Below are 21,228 nucleotides of genomic sequence, written 5' to 3'. Positions count from 1 at the left end.
GTGGGTGCAAACTGATGAGATCTTTACTTAATATATACTAAACTGATTTTCTGTATACAAAGAGAATCGAAAATGAATCTTGAGGTGAATGGCATGGGATAGGCAGCGAGAAATGGGAGGGGTGTGGGTGGGAGGGAAATTACAGAGGGGGGAAGCCATTGTAATCCATAAACTGTACTTTGGAAATTTATATTTACTAAATAAAAGTTTAAAAAATATCAAATTTATAGAAGCAGAGAGAATAATTGCTGCTAGGACTTTTTGGGGTGGGGATAAATGGGGCAAGTTAGTTAAAAGGTACAAACTTTCAGTTGTAAGATGAATGGGAAGTAATTTCTGTGTTAATTAATTTGATTGCAGTAGCCATTACATATGATGTATGCATATCAAATTATCACATACACCTAAAACAGATTGAACCTTTGTCAATTAAACATTTTAATATTAAATTAGTAACTTTTAAAAAAAAGAAAGTCACATTTCAAGAAGAAGTAAATTTGAAGAAGAAATATGAAAAAAAGCGGTGCCAGCACTGTGGCACAATGGATAAAGCCACAGCCTGCTGTGCCAACATCTCATATGGGCACTGGTTTGAGGACTGGCTGCTCCTCTTCCAATCCAGCTCCCTGCAAATGTGCCTGAGAAAGAAGCGGAGGACAGCCCAAGTCCTTGGGCCTCTGCATCTATGTGGGAGACCTGGAAGAAGCTCCTGGCTTTAGATCAAACCAGCTTTGTCTATTGCAACCATCTGGGGAGTGAACACACAGATAGAAGACCTCTCTCTCTGCCTCTCTGTAACTCTGCCTTCCAATAAATAGATAATACTTAAAAAAAAATGAAAAAAGGCAAGCCGTAATTTTCCCTGTACAGATTACCAGATTTTTCAGTTTGTGCAGTATGGCACATAAAAGATTATGAACTTTCTTCATAAAGAGATTTTAAATACTATAATTTCCCTCTAGGAAATTTGAGAGGAGTTTAATTTTCTTATTAAAAACCAGATCAGTGTCAACTTCTATTTCATTGCTATCTTATATATTGATTTAGTATGTGATTTTTTTTATAATTTTCAAAGTTTATAACTGGATTTTAAGCACGATGTTAGAAATGAGATACATTCAATATTTAATTTTTAAGAGATGCTTCATATTTGTTTCTACTTTCCTGTGATTCAGAATCATGTGAATTTTAAAGTAGGATTAACCATATAAACTAAAATATAACAGATATTTTATAATTTCATGTCTTAATAAATATGTGAAATAAAATCCAAAATATAAATTTCACAGGAATTAGATTTAGTTAATATTCCAAAAGACTTACATTTTTACTTATTTCTTGTTGATTGGGGTAGTTAATCTGCATAGACTCTCACAGAAAATTCAAAATACTCTAACGTAACAGAAAGTAATGATCACTTCAATAGTAGAAAACATTTCTGAAGAAATGTATTTGAAACTATTTTAAAAATTGGTGGAAAATGAAGCTAAAATACAAATTTTTTATGCAAAAATTTTGAAATTCATGCATATCTGAGGAATCCAAAATGTTTATAAAAATATAGACTATAAAAAACTATGCAGGGGATGGTGCTGTGGCACTGTTCCTCAGTGCTGGCAGCACATATGGGTGCCACTTCAATCCCAGTTGCTCCATTTATGATCCAGCTTTCCGCTAATGCATCTGGGAAAGCAGCAGAAGATGGCCCAAGTCCTTTGGCCCCTGAACCCATGTGGGAGATTCTGAAGAAACTCCAGGCTCCTGGCTTCAAATTGGCCCAGCTCTGGCCACTGCAGCCATTTGGGGAGTGAAGCTGCAGATAGAAAAACTTTCTGTCTCTACTGCTTTCTGTAATTCTGTCTTTCAATTAAATCAAACAAATCTTAAAAAAAAAAATTCACTCTTCAAATGCCCACAATTATTGTAATGGGACCAGACTAAAGCCAGGATCCCAGAACTCATTCAGGGTCTCCCATATGTCTGGAAGGAACCAAGAACTGGAGACATCATTTGCTACCTCCCAGGGTGTGCATTAGCAAGAAGCTGGAATTGGAAACAGAGCAAGAACTTTAATCAGTCTCTCTGAAATGGAATATGGACAGCCCAAGCCATGGATTAACCCTTGTCCCAAACTCCTCATATATTTTAATGAACTTTTTGAATATCCTCAAACATATTGTAAACATATTTAAGGGAATAACAGAGATCTACTAGCTGACTAATCCATAATAGACTGTGGTTTCAACACTAGTTACGCATTTACTGACAAGTATCAGAAAACTTGTAGTGGAAAATTTGGAGAATCTGTAGGATGAGAATTTCTCCTCCTCCTGTTTGTGATAAAGCTGATCAAGTCAGGAAATGAAGTCTGACTTGGAACTTGCTTCAGCAGTTAGTAGATCAAGTGAGAACTAATGTTCAGTTTCTGGAGCAAATTGCATGAAGTGAGAAATTAAGATCAAGGGCTCTCTTCTAGTTCTCTGGGCACTGGCTTGGTGATGTGTATTAGACACAAACTTTATGAGCTTTTGTGGATACCCTGTAATACCACTTCCTTTCACAAATTTCCATATTCCACCACCAGCATTGCATAAGCCCGAGGTGGACATGTGACAGCACAAACTACAGCTGTTACTGCCTGCCGTCTCTTTGTAAAGCTTACCCAGTGAGCTGCAGTTACCAGCTGCATGAGATTAATATTCTGAGGCTACATAGCCCAAAGCCCTCTTCAGAATCTCTCTGTCACCCTGTAAGTACAGTTTTGAATGAAATACCACTATGCATTTGCTTGATATTCAGCATCCCTGAGCATGTTTGCAGAGGGACTAAAATTTATCTTAGAAGTGTGAGGATGAATGTCAACTGATTGGAAGCAAAAATCAGAAGAAACTCAGCAGGAAAAATTTCCTTCCTTTCTTTCTTTGGCCTATGCTCAAATGTACTTCCTCCTTGTAATTCTTCCAAACACATTTTGGATATTCAGCAAGCAAAAATACCAAGAAAACAATCAAGTTTTAGTGATATCACAATAGTAACAGGAAGTTCTTAATTAAATGTTCAAACATTTTTACAACACATTTTGAGTTTTCCAGATTTAAATGTCAAGCTTATTGGAATATAGTTTCTAAAATGCACATGTGTATCTTTTAATGTGCAAGCAAGTCAAGTACACTTGTAACTTGATTAGCAAATTATTAAAGTAGAAAAAAGATGTACTCTGGGAAGGCTTACTACTTTGGCAGCTTATATTTAGGGTCCTATTACCTCTTTTATCTATCTTCACTCCTTGAAGTTTTCCATTGATCTATTATTTGACCAGTAATAACTGTAAATATTGTCAGAAGAACCCTGTCATACCTTTTTATGGGAGCGGAGTCTTGAAATATTTCAGTTACACTTATCTTAACTCCAACACTCTAAATAATTTTTAGAATATTCTTTGGATACATGAAATAAGAGGTTGATCTTTATGGGCTAATTATGTATCAATTAACCTTTTATAAGGTCAGAGGAAGAAGAAGGGAATTCAAAAATTAATGCATTTATCATGTGCCAGATGATCTACAATAAGGTTTAACTTTTTAAGAAGATGAAAACATTTGCTGGGTGATAGATGTTCAAACTAAAGTTACTTGAATATATATCTCTCCTATCTCATTGGACATGTTGTCTTAGGAATACATTTTTAGTAGTTCAAGAATCAATTCTTTTTTTCAATTATTTTAAGAATGTGTGATTGCTCATGTGAATAACTGGAACAGATTATGGACAGTAAGTGCAATGATATTAACACTATGTTTTGAGCATTAAGTCAATTAGTTTATGAGTAATTACTTATGAATAATAAGAACATACCATCTAATAAAAGAAAATACATGTAACAGTAGGTCAGGTCTAAAATAAATTATAGAACATCCTATTCAATCTGTTTATTTTTAGAAAAGTAGATGGAACATAAGAAAATTGAGTATTTTTTTAAGTTCACATAATTGATAAGTAAAAAGAACTGGACTGGAAACTTTGTTGCCTTAGATTATTAATCTAAACAGTTTGCACTAAATTGTGACAATTATCATTGGTAATAGCATTTATTCTTGGGCAAAAAAATAACCTTTCAAATTTCCTCCCACTTACCTTGTCTAAAAGGCATTCCTACAAATGTAATGTAATGAATAGGAAGCTGAAGTAGAATTCAAATTTATAGTCTGCTATTTCCAGTTAATAGGATTTCAAGCAGGTTACTTAAAGTTGGAGATATATTGTAATGATATAGGAATAAAAAAGCAAAGGAAGCCCCTACAGTGATTTTTTTTTTGTAAATTTTTACCTAGAAATATTTTATTTAAGGTATACACATTTCATACATTTCATATATACAAATTTAGAGACATGGTCATTCAGCTTTCAGACTTGATAGGTGTGCAGAGATAAATGAAGGGAGATTTGTTACGGGAATTGGTTTACATGATCACAGTGGCTGAGAAGATTTCTTCAGGTTGTCTACAGGCTGGAGATCCCAGCATGCTGGGGGGGTTGCCAAGTCCATGTCCAGAGGCTTTAGAACCAGGGAAACTAAGGGTGTAACTTTCAGTTAAAGGTCCTAAGCCTAATCTAGCAACAGGACTTCGGGTGTAAGTCCTGGAATTCAAGGGCCAGGAATCTTGGAGTTGTTCCGAGTCCAAGGCAGAAGTTGAATGTGTTTCCCTTTGGGAATTGAGTAGCTCCCCAGATTTAGGGTCCAATTTGCCTTCTGTATTCTTTCTTTCCAGACTCTCAGTCAATTGATGGTGCCTACTCAAATTTAGGAAAGTTCACCCAGATTCATACGTTAATTTATTTGAACATACCCCCACCAATACACTCAGAGGAATACCGTCCCAGATTCTAGGTACTCCTTTATCCAGTCAAATTGATGCCTAATATTAAGCATTACTTGAGTATCTATCTCCTCTCATTGTCTACTTTTATAATTTGCTTTTGTAATTTGCTATCTGTATTAGCTTCTTAGAGCTGCCATAGAAAAGTGTCACAAGCTCGATGGCTTTAAAGATAATTTTCTTGCAGTGTTGGGGACCAAAAGGCCCATTATGAAGGTGTTGTTAGGATCATGCTCTCTCTGAGGCCTCCAGGAGAATATGTTTCACATCTCCCTGCAGAAAAAAAAAAGTATACTTTAAATGCTGTTTAAAATCAGGAAAGCAAAAGATGTCAGAAGAAACAAACCAGATCTGTGAACTGGATGCCTAATGAATTTTCATTGCAATTCCCACAAAATAAGCCTTGACAAAGGGCATGAACATCATCATGATGATGGATTTCCTGGTTAAGCTCTCCCACACATTTTTCTTCTGAGACTTTGACTGGCTTTCTCAAAACGCTCTCAGAGCCAGCAGATGTAATGCTTTTGTTGTCCTCCAGAAAGTCAGAAAGGGAATTCCCTTGGGTATCTGTCAAAATTGTGGCCATGGCTTTTACTCTTGATCAATCCACTTTTGCCTTAATCAGATCACTTCCACCTCTTGGTAGTCATGGGTTTGTTCTTTGTCTTGATAACTGTGCCAGTGGAGGCAGGCATTTAGGGTAGTGGTTAAATTGTTACTAGGGATGTCTGCATCCAATATTACAGTGCTTGGTTCTAGTATTGGCTACTCCATTTCAAGCCCAGTTCTTTGCTAATGGACACTCTGGGAAGCAGCAGGTGATGGCTTAAATGTTTTACTCCCTGCCAATCTAGGTCATCCAGATGGGAGACCCAGATTGAATTAAGTTCCAGGCTCTTAGCTTTGGTACTATCTAGCCTTGACTGTTTTGTTAGAGTTCGTTCTCTCTCTCTCTCTCTCTCTCTCTCTCTCTCTCTCTGTCAAATATACATTTTTACAAAGAATTATATGCTAAATCCCTGTTTTTTTCCAAGAAATACTTCAGGACCTTGATTCCACTTGTTTAAAATTTTCATTGAAACTCTGCCTTTGTCTGCAGCTGACCTGAATGGAAAAATTTTAGAATCCAATTAAGCAGAAAGTTTGCTCCACTTTAATTTTAAGGAAATTGTAAGTTGAATCAATTGATAAGACTATGGTGTTGGCTATTGTGTCTGTTTTTAATAATAGGTCCTCTTAAGTTAAGGTATGAACAAGATTATTTTCTCCTCATAGATTGATGTAAAAGGTCTGATGCCACAGATTGCATCTTCAACATCACCTTGTCTCTTCTAAAATATGTTATCCATTTGTAAATTGCTGAATTCCTTCGTGTATAGGCTACATAAAGTTTTTGCAAAACATCAGTGATTTCACCATACTCCCACCTAAGTTGCACACTGAATTTCTTGTTTGTTTTTGCTTAGGTCCTAACAGAATCCATGTTGTTCGAATTGGCAGTTTTTCAAACTGATGTCTTATCAGTTTGTTATAGCAAGTTGGTATGAGCTTGTTTTGATGCAAAAAATTTGAAATTCATGAGCAGATGTTTAGACAACATGCACATTCTGTAAGATTTCTGAAGACTCCTCAGCTATAAGATGCCCTCAGATCATAAAACAGAGATGTGATGGACGTAAATAAAGTGGACTAGGTATTGTCACAATTAACTAATGATGCAAATTCAAGAGTGTTTCAGTTGAACATTTACAATTCAATTCAATTTGCTTCTGGAGAGAGATGGCTTAATATATTTTGTTTCTCTTGTATTATAGTTTACAGCACTTAGAAATCATAAGAACTTAAATTGCCATCAACCACACTGTAAATGAATCTAAATTTTCAATATCTCTATTTTTTTCAAAAATTCTCACTTAGCTAAGAAAAGTCATGTGACCCAGTTGCTCAATTTCAAAACTGTTTTAAATATAAAGGAAAATGTTTCATTGTGCAAAAGAATATGTTTTTCTTGTGAAAGATTGACATACTCCATCTTGAATATATAATTACACATTATGACTATTTTGAAACAAACATAAAGCACTGCTAAATGATATGGAAAAATGAAAGCAAATAAACAACTGTCAAATGAGTTTGGAAAAGCTGCAACCATGAATATATGATACTATTAATACTTTAATAAAGGTGTTTCTATTCATACTATTAATACTTCAATATGGATGCTTCTTTTACTATTAGTACTTTAATATGAATGTTTCTTGTTGCTTATTGCACAGTACAATGAATTCTTAAAGTATTAAGAGACACGCTTACTTTCTTGTGGGCCCTAATATTTGCATGCCAAATTCCTAAACTTACATAAAATAAGTAAACAAAACAAAAATCTTTGCCAAATAAAGACATACATAATTAAAACTGAAACAAGAAAATAATTTTATCTGTAGCTTTACCTCTAAATTAACTCTAGTCCAAATGACTATATCCCTTTTCATAATTTTCCTTATTTTTAGTTGAATGTTGGCATTCATATTCATATTCAAGTTGCCTATGCCACTTGTTCTACTTATTTGATGTCAGAAGACAATTATCTTTCTTAAAATTGAGATCATATTGTTAACCACTCAAAGGCAGCAGGTCTTCCCTGATTTTTCTGTCTCTTCTCATTTATGTATTTATAGATTAGTTACTCTTTCCCTGAGGTGTTTCACCTTAGAATCATTCATCCTTATTGATCACTTTGCAGTCAAATGTGAAATCATAGCATTTCTAACACATTCAGTTTCACTTTTGCTGCCATCTTTCTATCAAATGGATGTTAGTAGGGTATTATTTTTAAACAGTATTCTTTTTCATTTTTTCTCATAGTTCCTGAAGCTAGCATTCCAAGATTGAAATGCTCTGAGGGTTGATATCTTGTGAGGTGTCACTTTCTAGCTTATAGACAGCTGCTTTCTCATTGTGTCCTCATGTAGCCTCCTCTCTGCACAGAGAAGAAAGAGAAATCTCCGATGTTTTCTAGTCATCTTACAGGTACTTTAGACTATCAGACTAACACACTACCCTTATGATCATATTTAACCCTACTTACTTCCTTAATGTTCCTCTTTCCAAGCACACTGAGGATTACAGCTTCAACATATGAACTAGGTGGGGTGTGTGAGGTGTGTTACATGAGTTAGTACTTAACAGTTCCTGGCCCCCAGCTTCAGCATGACTCAGGTCTGGCTGTTTGGCCATTTGGAGAGTGAGACAGTGAATGGAAGATCACTCTCTCTCGCTCTCTCTTTAATGCTCTTTTTTCTCTTCTTCCCTGCCTTTCATATAAACAAATATTTAAATCACTGAGGCATGTTACAAACCAATTCAGTGTTAGTTGTCAGAAAAAAACAAGAACGTTTTTTGTCTTTCATAAAAATGAAAATAGAAGTGGATCTGAAATTCTAGATTGATATTTATTTTTCTCAGTGCTAAAGAAGTTGAGTTAAACTCTGACAAATTAACATTTTATAGTGAAATATGAAAACTGGTAATTTCCTTTGCATTGTTGACTGGCAATCATGCCCTCCCTTCTTTTTAAAGCTTTTAAATTTATTTATATATGTTTGAAAGGCAGAGTGATAGAGATATGGATAAAGATAGAGATAAAGAGTTATAGACAGAGAGAGAAAGCTTTTCTTACATCAACTGGTTCACACCTGAAATACCTTCAATAGTCATGCTTGGACCAGGCCAAAGTCAAGAGCCCAGAACTCTATGTAGGTCTCCCATGTGGGTGACAGGAACCCAAGTACTTGATCTACTGACCACCCCCATGTTGCATATTAGAAAAAAATTAGCAAGAAGCCAGATCAGAAATAAAGGCAGGACTTGACCTCAGGCACTTTGATACTGATGGCTTAACCTGCTATATGACAACACTTACCTCCTACCCCAATTTAATTTCTTTTTTCTTTCTAGTTTCTATAGTATTTAAAAGAAAACTCTTTGAAATTTTCCTGCTGTTGTAAAAAATAATGCAGAATGATCTGATCCCATATACTTTTCTCCCATTCCACCCTAATGGTGATGTTTTATATAATCATGGTGTAATACCAGAATGGGAAATTGACGTTGATAAAATCGATCAGCTTTATTGAACTTTCTGCCATTTTAGATGTGCTTACTTGTATGTGAATGCATGGGAGAATGTTTATTTGTTCTGTTCAATTTTAAATTCAGTGAAGTTCATACAAAGCAACACAGTCATGGTATTGGACAATTTATTAAAAAAGATCCTGCACAACACCATTCACTAACCACAACCATCGCCCCAACCTTGCATTTGCTATTCTCTATTAGATTCCCAAGCTCCATAATTGTGTCATCTTAAGAATGTCATATAAATAGAATCATACATCACCTTTGGAGAACACAGAGAGAGAGAGAGAGAGATATCTTCCATCCACTAGTCCACTCCCAAATGGACACAATGGCTTTGTCTTGGTGAGGCTGAAAACTAGACCTCAGTCTTCTATGTGGGTGACAGGATCCCAAGCACATGGGCCATATTCCACTACGCAGGAACATTAGCAGGAAAGTGTATTGGAAGCGGAGCAGCCAGAACTGGAAGCAGCACTCCAATAATAGACGGCAGTGTTGAAAACAATAACTTAATCCACTGTGTCACACTGCTGGCTCCTGCAGTGTTCTTTAAATATTTGCAAAAGAATGACTTTTTAGGTCTCAAGTACGTTGCATAAAATGTCATGAGTTCATTTCACAGGTGCAAAAACTGGGGCTCCAAGGAGTTACATTATTTATTCAAGGTTAGAAAACTAGCAATTATTGGAAATTATATTTGAATTTGGGATTATCTGTGGTACTCGAGCTCTTAATCACTGTCCTGCCTACTTTTATATAGACTAGATTGCACAGCGTATTCTTGAATTTTGTGATGCTTTTTTTTGGCTTATTGCATTTGTGAGCTGTTACAGTTCTTTTAATTTATTTGCATTTTCTTTTAACAGTTTGCCACATTCACTTAACATTTAGACATTGTGTCAGCATTGTGACATAGTGGATTAAGCCACAGCCTGTAACACTGGTTTCCTATATGAATAGAGATTTGTGTCCTGGCTGCTCCTCTCATGATCTAGCTCTCTGCTAATATGCCCAGGAAAACAACTTAAGATAGCCCTATACTTGAGCCCCCACACCAATGTGGAAGACACAGATAAAGCTCCTGATTCCTGGCTTTGGCCTGGCCTGCCCTGACAGTTGCAGCCATATGGAGAGTTAACCAGCAGATGGAATCTCTCTCTCTCTCTCTCTCTCTCTCTCTCTCTCTCACCATAATTCTGTCTTTCAAGTAAATAAATCTTTTAAAAATTTAGACATTATAATATATACACACAAACATAATATTTTCCTTGACAACAGAGACATTAGTATCATAGTCTATAAGATTCAGGTCAATGATCATAACATGGGAAAAGAAGACTGTATTGTCATTTACATGGGATGATTCAGTGAAGCAATATTGATACCTAAACACACAATGGTATGATATGATGTAATCTCTTCTCGGCCTTTTGGCTAAGATCAAGTGTGATATGATATGACATTCACACAATTTTTATACTCAGTATATATGCATACACACACACAAATACACATATAATAAACACTTTCCTTGGCATATCCATACATATATATTTAAAACTTCCACAAATATTAGAAAATGTGTGAAATTTGTATTTCTGGGTTTGACTATTTCACTTTCTGTAATGATCTCTAATTCCATTAATTTTGTTGCAAATGTCAGGATTTTATTATTTTTATGGCTGTGTGATGGTCCATCATTTATATATATATACTCCATATTTTCTTTATCTAGTCATCAAATGATGTTGTATATCTTTACTGTTGTGAATTGAGCTGCTATAAATATTGGAGTACAGTTATTTCTTTCATATGTTGTTTCATTTTTTGCATATATTTCCAAAAGTGGGTTAGCTGAGTCATGTGGTATATTTTTAGTTTTCTGTGGAATCTACATACTGTTTTCCATAACAGTTGTACCAATTTGCATCCCAACAAGAGTGTATTAGGGTACCTTTTCTAAAGCCTCACCAGCACTTGCTTTTTTTTTTTTTTTTTTGGATAAGAGTAGCCATTCCAACTGGAGTGAGATATGGTACCTCTTTACAGTTTTTATTTGCATTTCCCTGATGGCTAGTGACTCTAACTCTTTTTCATGTGTCTGTTTGAAACTTTTATTTGCTCTTATGGAATATATCTGTTGGTATCCTTAGCTCATTTCTTAACAGGATTGCATGGCTTGTTGTTATGGAGTTTCTTGAGCGCTATATACACTCTGGATAAAAATCATTTATTTGATACGAGGTTTGCAAATATTTTCTCACATTCTGTTAGTTGCATCTTGATTTTGTTAATTGTTTCATTTTCTGTGCAGAAGCTTCTTAATTTAGTGAAGTTCCACTTAACTAATTTTGATTTTATTGCCTGTGCTTATAGTGTCATATTCAAGAAGTCTTTGTCTTAGTTAATATCTTGCAGTGTTTCCCCTATGATTTACTATAGGAATTTGAAGGCTTCAGATCTTAAATTTAGCCTCTCGTTCCATGGTGAGTTGATTTTTATATTGGAAATAAGGTAGGGGTTTCATTTCAAATCTCAATACATGGAAATCCATTTTTCCAAACATGATTTGTTGAAGAGACTGGAGCTTCTCCAAAGAATAGTTTTAGCTCCTTTGTCAAAGATTGGTTGTCAGTAAATGTATTGTTTAATTTCTGAGACATCTGTTCTGTCCCACTCTCTACATGTCTGTTTTTATGCCAATACAAGACTTAGCTGCTAATGACAACCTTGTATTGGATCTTGAACTCTGGTATTGTGATGCCTCCAGCTTTGTTTTTATGGCTTATGATTGTTTTGACTATTTGAGGTCACTTCTGTTTCCATATGAATTTTAAGATGGCTTTTATTAGTTCTGTGAAGGATGTACTTGGATTTTTTTTTAAACTTTTATTTAATGCATATAATTTTCCAAAGTACGACTTACGGATTACAATGGCTTCCCCCCCATACCGTCCCTCCCACCCACAACCCTCCCCTTTCCCACTCCCTCTCCCCTTCCATTCACATCAAGATTCATTTTCGATTATCTTAATATACAGAAGATCAGCTTAGTATACATTAAGTATGGATTTCAACAGTTTGCTCCCACACAGAAACATAAAGTGAAAAATAATAGATGATTTTTTTTTAATAATGATGAAATCAGATCAGACCTATTGTCATGTTTAATCCCAGTGAGAGTCAAGTTGGGAATTGATAATTTCTTTTTTTTTTTTTTTTACAGAGGATCAGTTTAGTATGCATTAAGTAAGGATTTCAACAGTTTGCACCCCCATAGAAACACAAAGTGAAATATATTGTTTGAGTACTCGTTATAGCATTAAATCTCAATGCACAGCACATTAAGGACAGAGATCCTACATGAGGAGTAAGTGCACAGTGACTCCTGTTGTTGACTTTACCAATTGACACTCCTGTCTATGGCATCAGTAATCTCCCTATGCTCCAGTCATGAGTTTCCAAGGCTATGGAAGCCCTCTGAGTTCTCCGACTCTTATCTTGTTTAGACAAGGTCATAGTCAAAGTGGAGGTTCTCTCCTCCCTTCAGAGAAAGGTACCTCCTTCTTTGATGACCTGTTCTTTCCACTGGGATCTCACTCGCAGAGATCTTTTGCCAGAGTGTCTTGGCTTTCCATGCCTGAAATACTCTCATGAGCTCTTCAGCCAGCTCCAAATGCCTTTAGGGCTGATTCTGAGGCCAGAGTGCTATTTAGGATATCTGCCATTCTATGAGTCTGCTGAGTATCTCACTTCCCATGTTGGATCACTCTCCCCTTTATTTACTCCATCAATAAAATTCTCGCCAATAGAATGCAACAACACATCAGAAAGATCATCCACCCAGACCAAGTGGGATTTATCCCTGGTATGCAGGGATGGTTTAATGTGCGCAAGACAATCAATGTGATACACCACATTAACAGACTGCAGAAGAAAAACCATATGATTATCTCAACAGATGCCGAGAAAGCATTTGATAAAATACAACACCCTTTCATGATGAAAACTCTAAGCAAACTGGGTTTGGAAGGAACATTCCTCAATACAATCACAGCAATCTATGAAAAACCCACAACCAACATCCTATTGAATGGGGAAAAGTTGGAAGCATTTCCACTGAGATCTGGAACCAGACAGGGATGCCCACTCTCACCACTGCTATTCAATATAGTTCTGGAGGTTCTAGCCAGAGCTATTAGGCAAGAAAAAGAAATTAAAGGGATACAAATTGGGAAGGAAGAACTCAAACTATCCCTCTTTGCAGATGACATGATTCTGTATTTAGGGGACCCAAAGAACTCTACTAAGAGACTATTGGAACTCATAGAAGAGTTTGGCAAAGTAGCAGGGTATAAAATCAATGCACAAAAATCAACAGCCTTTGTATACACAGACAATGCCACGGCTGAGGAAGAACTTCTAAGATCAATCCCATTCACAATAGCTACAAAAACAATCAAATACCTTGGAATAAACTTAACCAAGGACGTTAAAGATCTCTACGATGAGAATTACAAAATCTTAAAGAAAGAAATAGAAGAGGATACCAAGAAATGGAAAAATCTTCCATGCTCATGGATTGGAAGAATCAATATCATCAAAATGTCCATTCCCCCAAAAGCAATTTATAAATTCAATGCAATACCAATCAAACTACCAAAGACCTTCTTCTAAGATCTGGAAAAAATGGTGCTGAAATTTATATGGAGACACAAGAGACCTCAAATAGCTAAAGCAATCTTGTACAACAAAAACAAAGCCGGAGGCATCACAATACCAGATTTCAGGACATACTACAGGGCAGTTGTAATCAAAACAGCATGGTACTGGTACAAAAACAGATGGATAGAACAATGGAACAGAATTGAAACACCAGAAATCAACCCAAACATCTACAGCCAACTTATATTTGATCAAGGATCTAAAACCAATTCCTGGAGAAAGGACAGTCTATTCAATAAATGGTGCTGGGAAAATTGGATTTCCACGTGCAGAATCATGAAGCAAGACCCCTACCTTTCACCTTACACAAAAATCCACTCAACATGGATTAAAGACCTAAATCTACGACCTGACACCATCATGTTACTAGAGAACATTGGAGAAACCCTTCAAGACAATGACACAGGCAAAGAATTTCTGGAAAAACCTGGGAGGCACAGGCAGTCAAAGCCAAAATCAACTATTGGGATTGCACAAATTGAGAAGTTTCTGTACTGCAAAAGAAACAGTCAGGAGAGTGAAGAGACAACCGACAGAATGGGAAAAAATATTTGCAAACTATGCAACAGATAAAGGGTTAATAACCAGAATCTAAAGAGATCAAGAAACTCCACAAAAACAAAACCAACAACCCACTTAAGAGATGGGCCAAGGACCTCAATAGACATTTTTCCAAAGAGGAAATCCAAATGGCCAACAGGCACATGAAAAAATGTTCAAGGTCATTAGCAATCAGGGAAATGCAAATCAAAACCACAATGAGGTTTCACCTCACCCCGGTTAGAATGGCTCACATGCAGAAATCTACCAACAACAGATGCTGGCGAGGATGTGGGGAAAAAGGGACACTAACCCACTGTTGGTGGGAATGCAAACTGGTTAAGCCACTATGGAAGTCTGGAGATTCCTCAGAAACCTGAAGATAACCCTACCGTTCGACCCAGCCATCCCACTCCTTGGGATTTACCCAAAGGAATTTAAATTGGCAAACAAAAAAGCGGTCTGCACCCTAATGTTTATTGCAGCTCAATTCACAATAGCTAAGACCTGGAACCAACCTAAATGCCCATCAACGGTAAAATGGATAAAGAAATTACGGGATATGTACTCTTTAGAATACTATACCGCAGTAAGAAACAACGAAATCCAGTCATTTGCAACAAAATGGAGGAATCTGGAACACATCATGCTGAGTGAAATAAGCCAGTCCCAAAGGGACAAATACCATATGTTCTCCCTGATCGGTGACGACTGACTGAACACCAAGAGGGAAACCTGTTGGAGTGAGGTGGACACTATGGGAAATGGTGGCTTGATCAGCATAGCCCTGACTGTTAATGAACAACTTAATACATTATCCCTCTTAGTAGTTTTTTTATCTGTTCTACTTAATATGACTGGTTTAGATCTGTAATTGATGCACAGTTATTCTTAAGTGTTGAAAATTAACTGAAATGTGATCCCTGTTGAACATGGTGGTGGGAATGGGAGAGGGAAGAGATTTATAATTTGGGACATGCTCAGGCTGACTTGCCCCAAGTGGTGGAGTTGGAAGCATACCAGGGGATTCCAATTCAATCCCATCGAGGTGGCATGTACCAATGCCATCTCACTGTTCCAGGTGATCAGTTTCAGTTCACAGTTGGTCATGGTGAAGGGACTGGGAGTCAAAGGGAGCACATAGACAAGTCTAGTACCTGCTAACGCTAACTGAAGGATGTACTTGGATTTTTGATTAGGCTTGCATTGAATCTATAAACTGCTTGGGGTAGTATGGGCATTTTGAAAATATAAATTCTTCTAAGCCAAAAACATGGAAGATATTTCCATTTTTTGTGTGCATTCTATTTCTTTCATCTATGTTTTGTAATCTTAATTGTAGACTGAATGGGACTGATCTTTTAAGTTTTTCTCAGCCAGAATGTTGTTGGTGTATAAAAATGCTATTGATTTTTGCAGGTTGACTTTATATCCTGTAAATTTTTCAAAATTTCTTGCAAGTTTTAATAGTCTTCTAGTGGAATCTGTTTGTTCTCTTATATAAGAATTATGCAGTCTACAATCAGGGATAATTTTACTTACTCCTTTTCAATTTGTTTTCTTTGTTTTCTTTTGCTTGCCTAATAGATATAGCTAAAATTTCCCGAACTGTGATGATTGATAGTGCTGAGAGTGGGCTGATTTATCTGTTTCTGGATCTTGGTGGAAATGATTCCCACTTTTCTCCATTCAATATTACCATGGATGTGAGTTTGTCATACATTGTTTTCATTGTGTTTAGGTATGTTCCTTCTATGCCCGATTTTTAAAAAGTTATTTGCCAGGAAAGGATGCTGTATTTTATAAAATGCTTTTTCTGTGTCTATTGAGATAATCATGATTTTTATCCTTATGTTGTAAGTGTGATGCATCATGTTTATTGATTTGTGTATGTTGAGCCATCTCTGTATTGCTAAGATAAATCTCTCTTGTCCAGTTTTGATGATTTTTGATATATTGTTGGATATGATTTGTTAATATTTTGTATGTCCATCAGGGATATTGGTTTTTAATTCTACTTTTTGTTTTATCTTTGTATGATTTTGAATTAAGGTGATGCTGACCACATAGAATATGTATGGGAGTTTTATCTTCATTTCTGTTGTTTTAAATAGTTTAAGAATAATTGGAATTAGTTCTTCCTTATAAGTTTGGTATAATTCAGAATTGAGGCTGTCCAGTCTTAGACTTTTCTTTGCTAGAAGGCTCTTTATTACTGATTCAGTCTCAGTTTTGGTTATTTAAGCATACAGGTTTATATATTTTATATAAATATAAATATAAAATGTTGTATAAGCATTCAGGTTTGTTAGATTTTCATACCTCAATTTTTAGTAAATTGTATGTGTCCAGAAATACATCCATTTCTTCTAAATTTTCCACTATGTTAGCATATAATTATTTATAACAAGGCTTAATGATTCTTCTTATTCTGTTGTTCAGTTGTAACAACTCCATCTCTGATTTTGTTAATTTTGGTCTTCTCCCATTTTTTTTTTTTTGATTTGTTGGGTCAATGATTGAACAGTCTGCTTACTTTTTTCAAAAAATTAGTTCTTCATTTCACTGATCATTTGTATAACCTTGATTTCTATTTTTTCATTTCTTCTCACAATTTTATAATGTATTTTATATTAATTTTGGGTGTGATTTGTTCTTTTTCTACAACTTTATGATGTATTGTTAAGTCATTATTTGATAACATTTTAGTTTTTTAATGTATTCACTTATTGCTGCAAACTTTCCTCTTAACACTGATTTTGCTGTAAACCATGTTTTGATACGTTGTATTTTCATTTTCATCTTCATCCATTTCATGGATTTTTTTAATGTTTCTTTTGATTTATTCTATGACCCACTGCTTATTCAGAAACCTGTTGTTTAGTCTCCATTTGTTTGTACGTATTCTGGAATTTCTTATGCTGTTAACTTCCAGCATCATTCTATTGTGGTCAAAGAAGATATATGATATGATTTCAGTTTTTTAAAATGTATTGAGGGGCCAGTTCTGTGGTGCAGTGGGTTAACCCTCTGCCTGCGGAGCCACTATCCAAGAGGGGTGCTGGTTCTAGTCCCAGTTGCTCCTCTTCTGATCCAGCTCTCTGCTTTGGCTTGGGAAAACAGTGGAAGATGGCCCAAGTGCTTGGGCCCCTGCACCCATGTGGATGATTCAGAAGGTGCATCTGGCTCCTGGTTATGGATCTGTTCAGCACTGGCCATTATGGTCATTTGGAGAGTGAACCAGTGGATGGAAGATTTATCTATCTATCTATCTATCTATCTATCTATCTATCTATCTACCTATTTATTTATTTATTGGACAGGCAGAGTTAGACAGTGAGAGAGAGAGAGACAGAGAGAAAGGTCTTCCTTTTTCCATTGGTTCACCCTCCAATGGCTGCCACGGCTGGCGCGCTGCAGCCAGTGCACCGCACTGATCCGAAGGCAGGAGCCAGGTGCTTCTCCTGGTCTCCCATGGGGTGCAGGGCCCAAGCACTTGGACCATCCTCCACTGCACTCCCAGGCCACAGCAGAGAGCTGGACTGGAACAGGAGCAACTGGACAGAATCTGGTGCCTCAACCGAGACTAGAACCTGGGGTGCTGGCGCTGTAGGCAGAGGATTAGTCTAGTGAGCCACAGCGCCAGAAGATCTTTTCCTCTCACTATCTGTAACTCTATTTATCAAATAAATAAAAATATTTTAAAAATGTATTGAGACTTGTTTTATGGCCTAGTATATGTTCTATTTTACAGAATGTTCTGTGCTGTGATGAAACAAATGTGGTTTTTGAAGCTGTGGGATGGAATATTCAGTAGATATCTATTACATCTATGGTGTAGGTCAACTCTGTTCTCATTGTTGATATTTGTCTGTGTAATCTGTGCATTGATGAAATTGGGATATTAAAATCCATATTATTATTGTATTAGAGCTTATGTCTACCTTTAGATTCATTCACTTTTTTTTTTAAATAAAATTGGGTCTCCCAGCATTGGGTACATATACTTCACTACAGTCACATCTTAGTGAATTTGTCCTTTAATCTTTATGTAATGGCTTTCTTTCTGTCTTTTAACAGTTTTTGTCTTCATATCTATTTTATCTTATCTGAGTATACATACTGCTGTTTGCTTTTGATTTCCATTTTCATGGAATATATTTCATGGAATATATTTGATTTTCAATCTGTGTGTATATTTATTAGTGAGATCTGTTTCTTGGAGACAGCATATACATGGACCTTGTTTTTTTACTCCACTCTGCCATTCTGTATCTTTCCATTGTGGAATTTAGTCCATTTACATTCAAGGTTATTGTTGATAAGTAATGACTTGGTCCTGCTATTTCTCTGTAAATATTACCATTTTTTGTTTTGAATCCTCTTTGCTTTTTACGAATCTCTCTTCCTGTTCATTATTGTGTATCTTTTTTTTTTTTGTATGGGGTATATTTTTCAGTACATTTCTAAGGCTGACTGGTTGGTGACAAATTCAATTTTTGCTTATTTTAGAAGGTATTTATTTCACCTGTATTTTTGAATGAGAGCTTTGTTGGGTAATTTTTTTCTTTTTTCTTTTCTTTTCTTTTCTTTTTTTTTTTTTTTTTTAGAACTTGGGCTATATCTCTCCATTTCCCTTGACCTGTATAGTTATTGTTGAAAAATCAGCTGTCAATCTGGTGGAGAGTCCTCTAAAAGTCACCTGGCATTACTCTCTTGTAAATTTTATATTATGTTTGTGTTTTACTTTTAGAAGTTTGACTATTATGTGTTCTGGTGATAATTTTTTCTGATCAGGCCTATTTGGGGTTTTTGTGTTTCCGGTATTAGATTGCCCAAATCTTTCTCCAAATTGGAAGAGTTTTTTTGCTATTATTTCATTGAATACATTTTCTAAACCATTCATTTTTTTAAAAAATATTTATTTATTTGAAAGGAAGAATTACAATAAGCAGGGGCAGAGGGGGAGAGAGAGAGAGAGAGAGAGAGAGAGAGGTGTCTTCCACCCAATGATTCACTCCCCCATGGCCTAAATTGCCAGAGCTATGCCAATCCAAAGCCAGGTGCCAGGAGCTTCTTCTGGGTCTTGAACTGGCGCCCATATGGGATGCTGGCACTGCAGGTGGCGGTTTCACCAGCTATGCCAGATCCAGCTGTCTTTCCTTTTTTATTCCTATTTTTTTTGGAAACTTATACTTGATCCTTTAATGGTATCCTGTATATCCCAAACACTGTTTCAGTCTTTCTAATTTTTGTTTTGTTTCATTTGTCTGATGAGGCTAAGCTATTTCAAGAGACTTGTCTTCTAGATCAGATATTCTTTTTTATACTTCATCAAGTCTATTTTGTTTTGTTAAGCCTTTCCACTGTATTTTTATTTGACTTACTGATTATTTTATTTCTAATATCTCCGTTTGGATTTTTTTCAGTATCCTTAGTTCATTGCTGAATTACTTATCCATGTCATGTACTGTTTTCCTAATTTCATTTAACTCTTTAATTCTATTTTTGGTAACAATACAATCAATCTTATAAATTCTTTTTTTCAAGCATTTTGTCAATTTCACCTTCTTCATAGTCTAATGTTACTACATTATTGTGGGGGCCAATGCTATGGCATAGCGGGTAATAGTCACTGCCTGCAGTGCCGGCATCCCATGTGAGTGCTGGTCTGAGACCTGGCTGTTCCATTTCTGATTCAGCTCTCTGCTATGGCCTGGGAAAGCAGTGGAACATGGCCCAAGTCCTTGGGTCCCTGCACCCACATAAGAGAACCAGGAGAAACTCCTGGCTCCTATCTTCAGGTCAGTGCAGCTCCGGCCATTGTGGCCATCAGGGGAATGAACCAGCAGATGGAAGACCCCCCCCCCCCCGCCGCCTCTCCTCTCTCTGTGTAACTCTGACTTTCAAATAAAAAATAAATCTTTAAAAAATTAATAATACTTAAATACATTATTGTGTTCTTTTGGGGAATCATATGGATTTCCTTGTTCATATTTCTTGGATTTCTTCATTGATTTTTTAAGATTGGGGTGACCTCTTGTCTCTCTTTCTTCTGGAGGATAGCTTTTATTTTGAATGAAAGCTCTATTCCTGAAAATACATATTTGGGGTTCAGTAGATCACCTGACTTACGCTTCAGCTCCATTGTTGTTTGTTGTTTGAGGCCACTTAATTCAGGCTTCCTTTTTTTTGTGGAGCAAAAGTCCAGAATGACAACTAAGATGGGTGTTGTAGAACAGTTCTTGCAATAGTGGGGTGATGGGAAGTTAGAATCAATTTCTGTGCCTGGTAAGCTAGCTGATTCATAGCTCAGATTAAGTCCAAAGTGCCAGTACAGCCCATCTACTCAGGTGTGTGAACTTTCTAGAGTACCTCCTCCCTCTGATGTACGATCCCACAGAAAGATCTGTTCCCAGTGTGCAGGGAGCTCTGAGCCTCCACAGCCAGGTATTGTGAATACATGAGAACCCATCCATGATCCATGAATTTCCCAACTTTGGGGCTTATGCTAAGAACTCCCACAGCCAAAGGGCACAGGGGTTTGTTTTTTACCCTGCAAAATCCCCTTTCTCTGGCTTTGAAGCCCTAGAAATAGCAGGAAGGCTTTTTATTCCTCTGAGTCAGAATGGAGTCTGCCAGCCACTCTTCCACACCAAACTGAGTCTGACATTTTGATGGGGGAGGAAACGGAGGTAATGTGTCTTCCCTTGGAGACTAAAATAATATCCCCCAGTTAGATTCGTTAGTGTCGGGGTGTGGCACCTGCTTCCTACTTTCTCATAGCAAGAGGGGAACTCCCATGTGAGCCAGTCACATGGATGCCAGGGTTTCAGTCAGCATAGCCAGTGTTGCAGCTGGCTGTAGTCGTGCATCTGTCCTCTTTCTTTGCTGCTCAAAGAGCTTCTGCTCTGTTCTGTCACATCCCCATTGAATATATATC

The 21,228-nt window shown here is 36.4% G+C and overlaps 2 pseudogenes; both read left to right on the top strand.

Annotated features, from left to right (window-relative positions):
* LOC100350260 (poly(rC)-binding protein 2 pseudogene) overlaps window positions 1–21,228 on the top strand; it is a 196,336-nt pseudogene that overhangs the window by 117,016 nt on the left and 58,092 nt on the right.
* On the top strand, window positions 10,435–10,565 carry LOC127493301 (U2 spliceosomal RNA; annotated as a pseudogene).

This window comes from Oryctolagus cuniculus, chromosome 5, assembly GCF_051225735.1.
Source record: "Oryctolagus cuniculus isolate XC-2025 breed Fujian yellow rabbit chromosome 5, ASM5122573v1, whole genome shotgun sequence".
NCBI classification, from domain to species: Eukaryota; Metazoa; Chordata; class Mammalia; order Lagomorpha; family Leporidae; genus Oryctolagus; species Oryctolagus cuniculus.
Note: the sequence above shows the minus strand (reverse complement) of the source record. Positions and strands in the feature narration are given on the sequence as shown.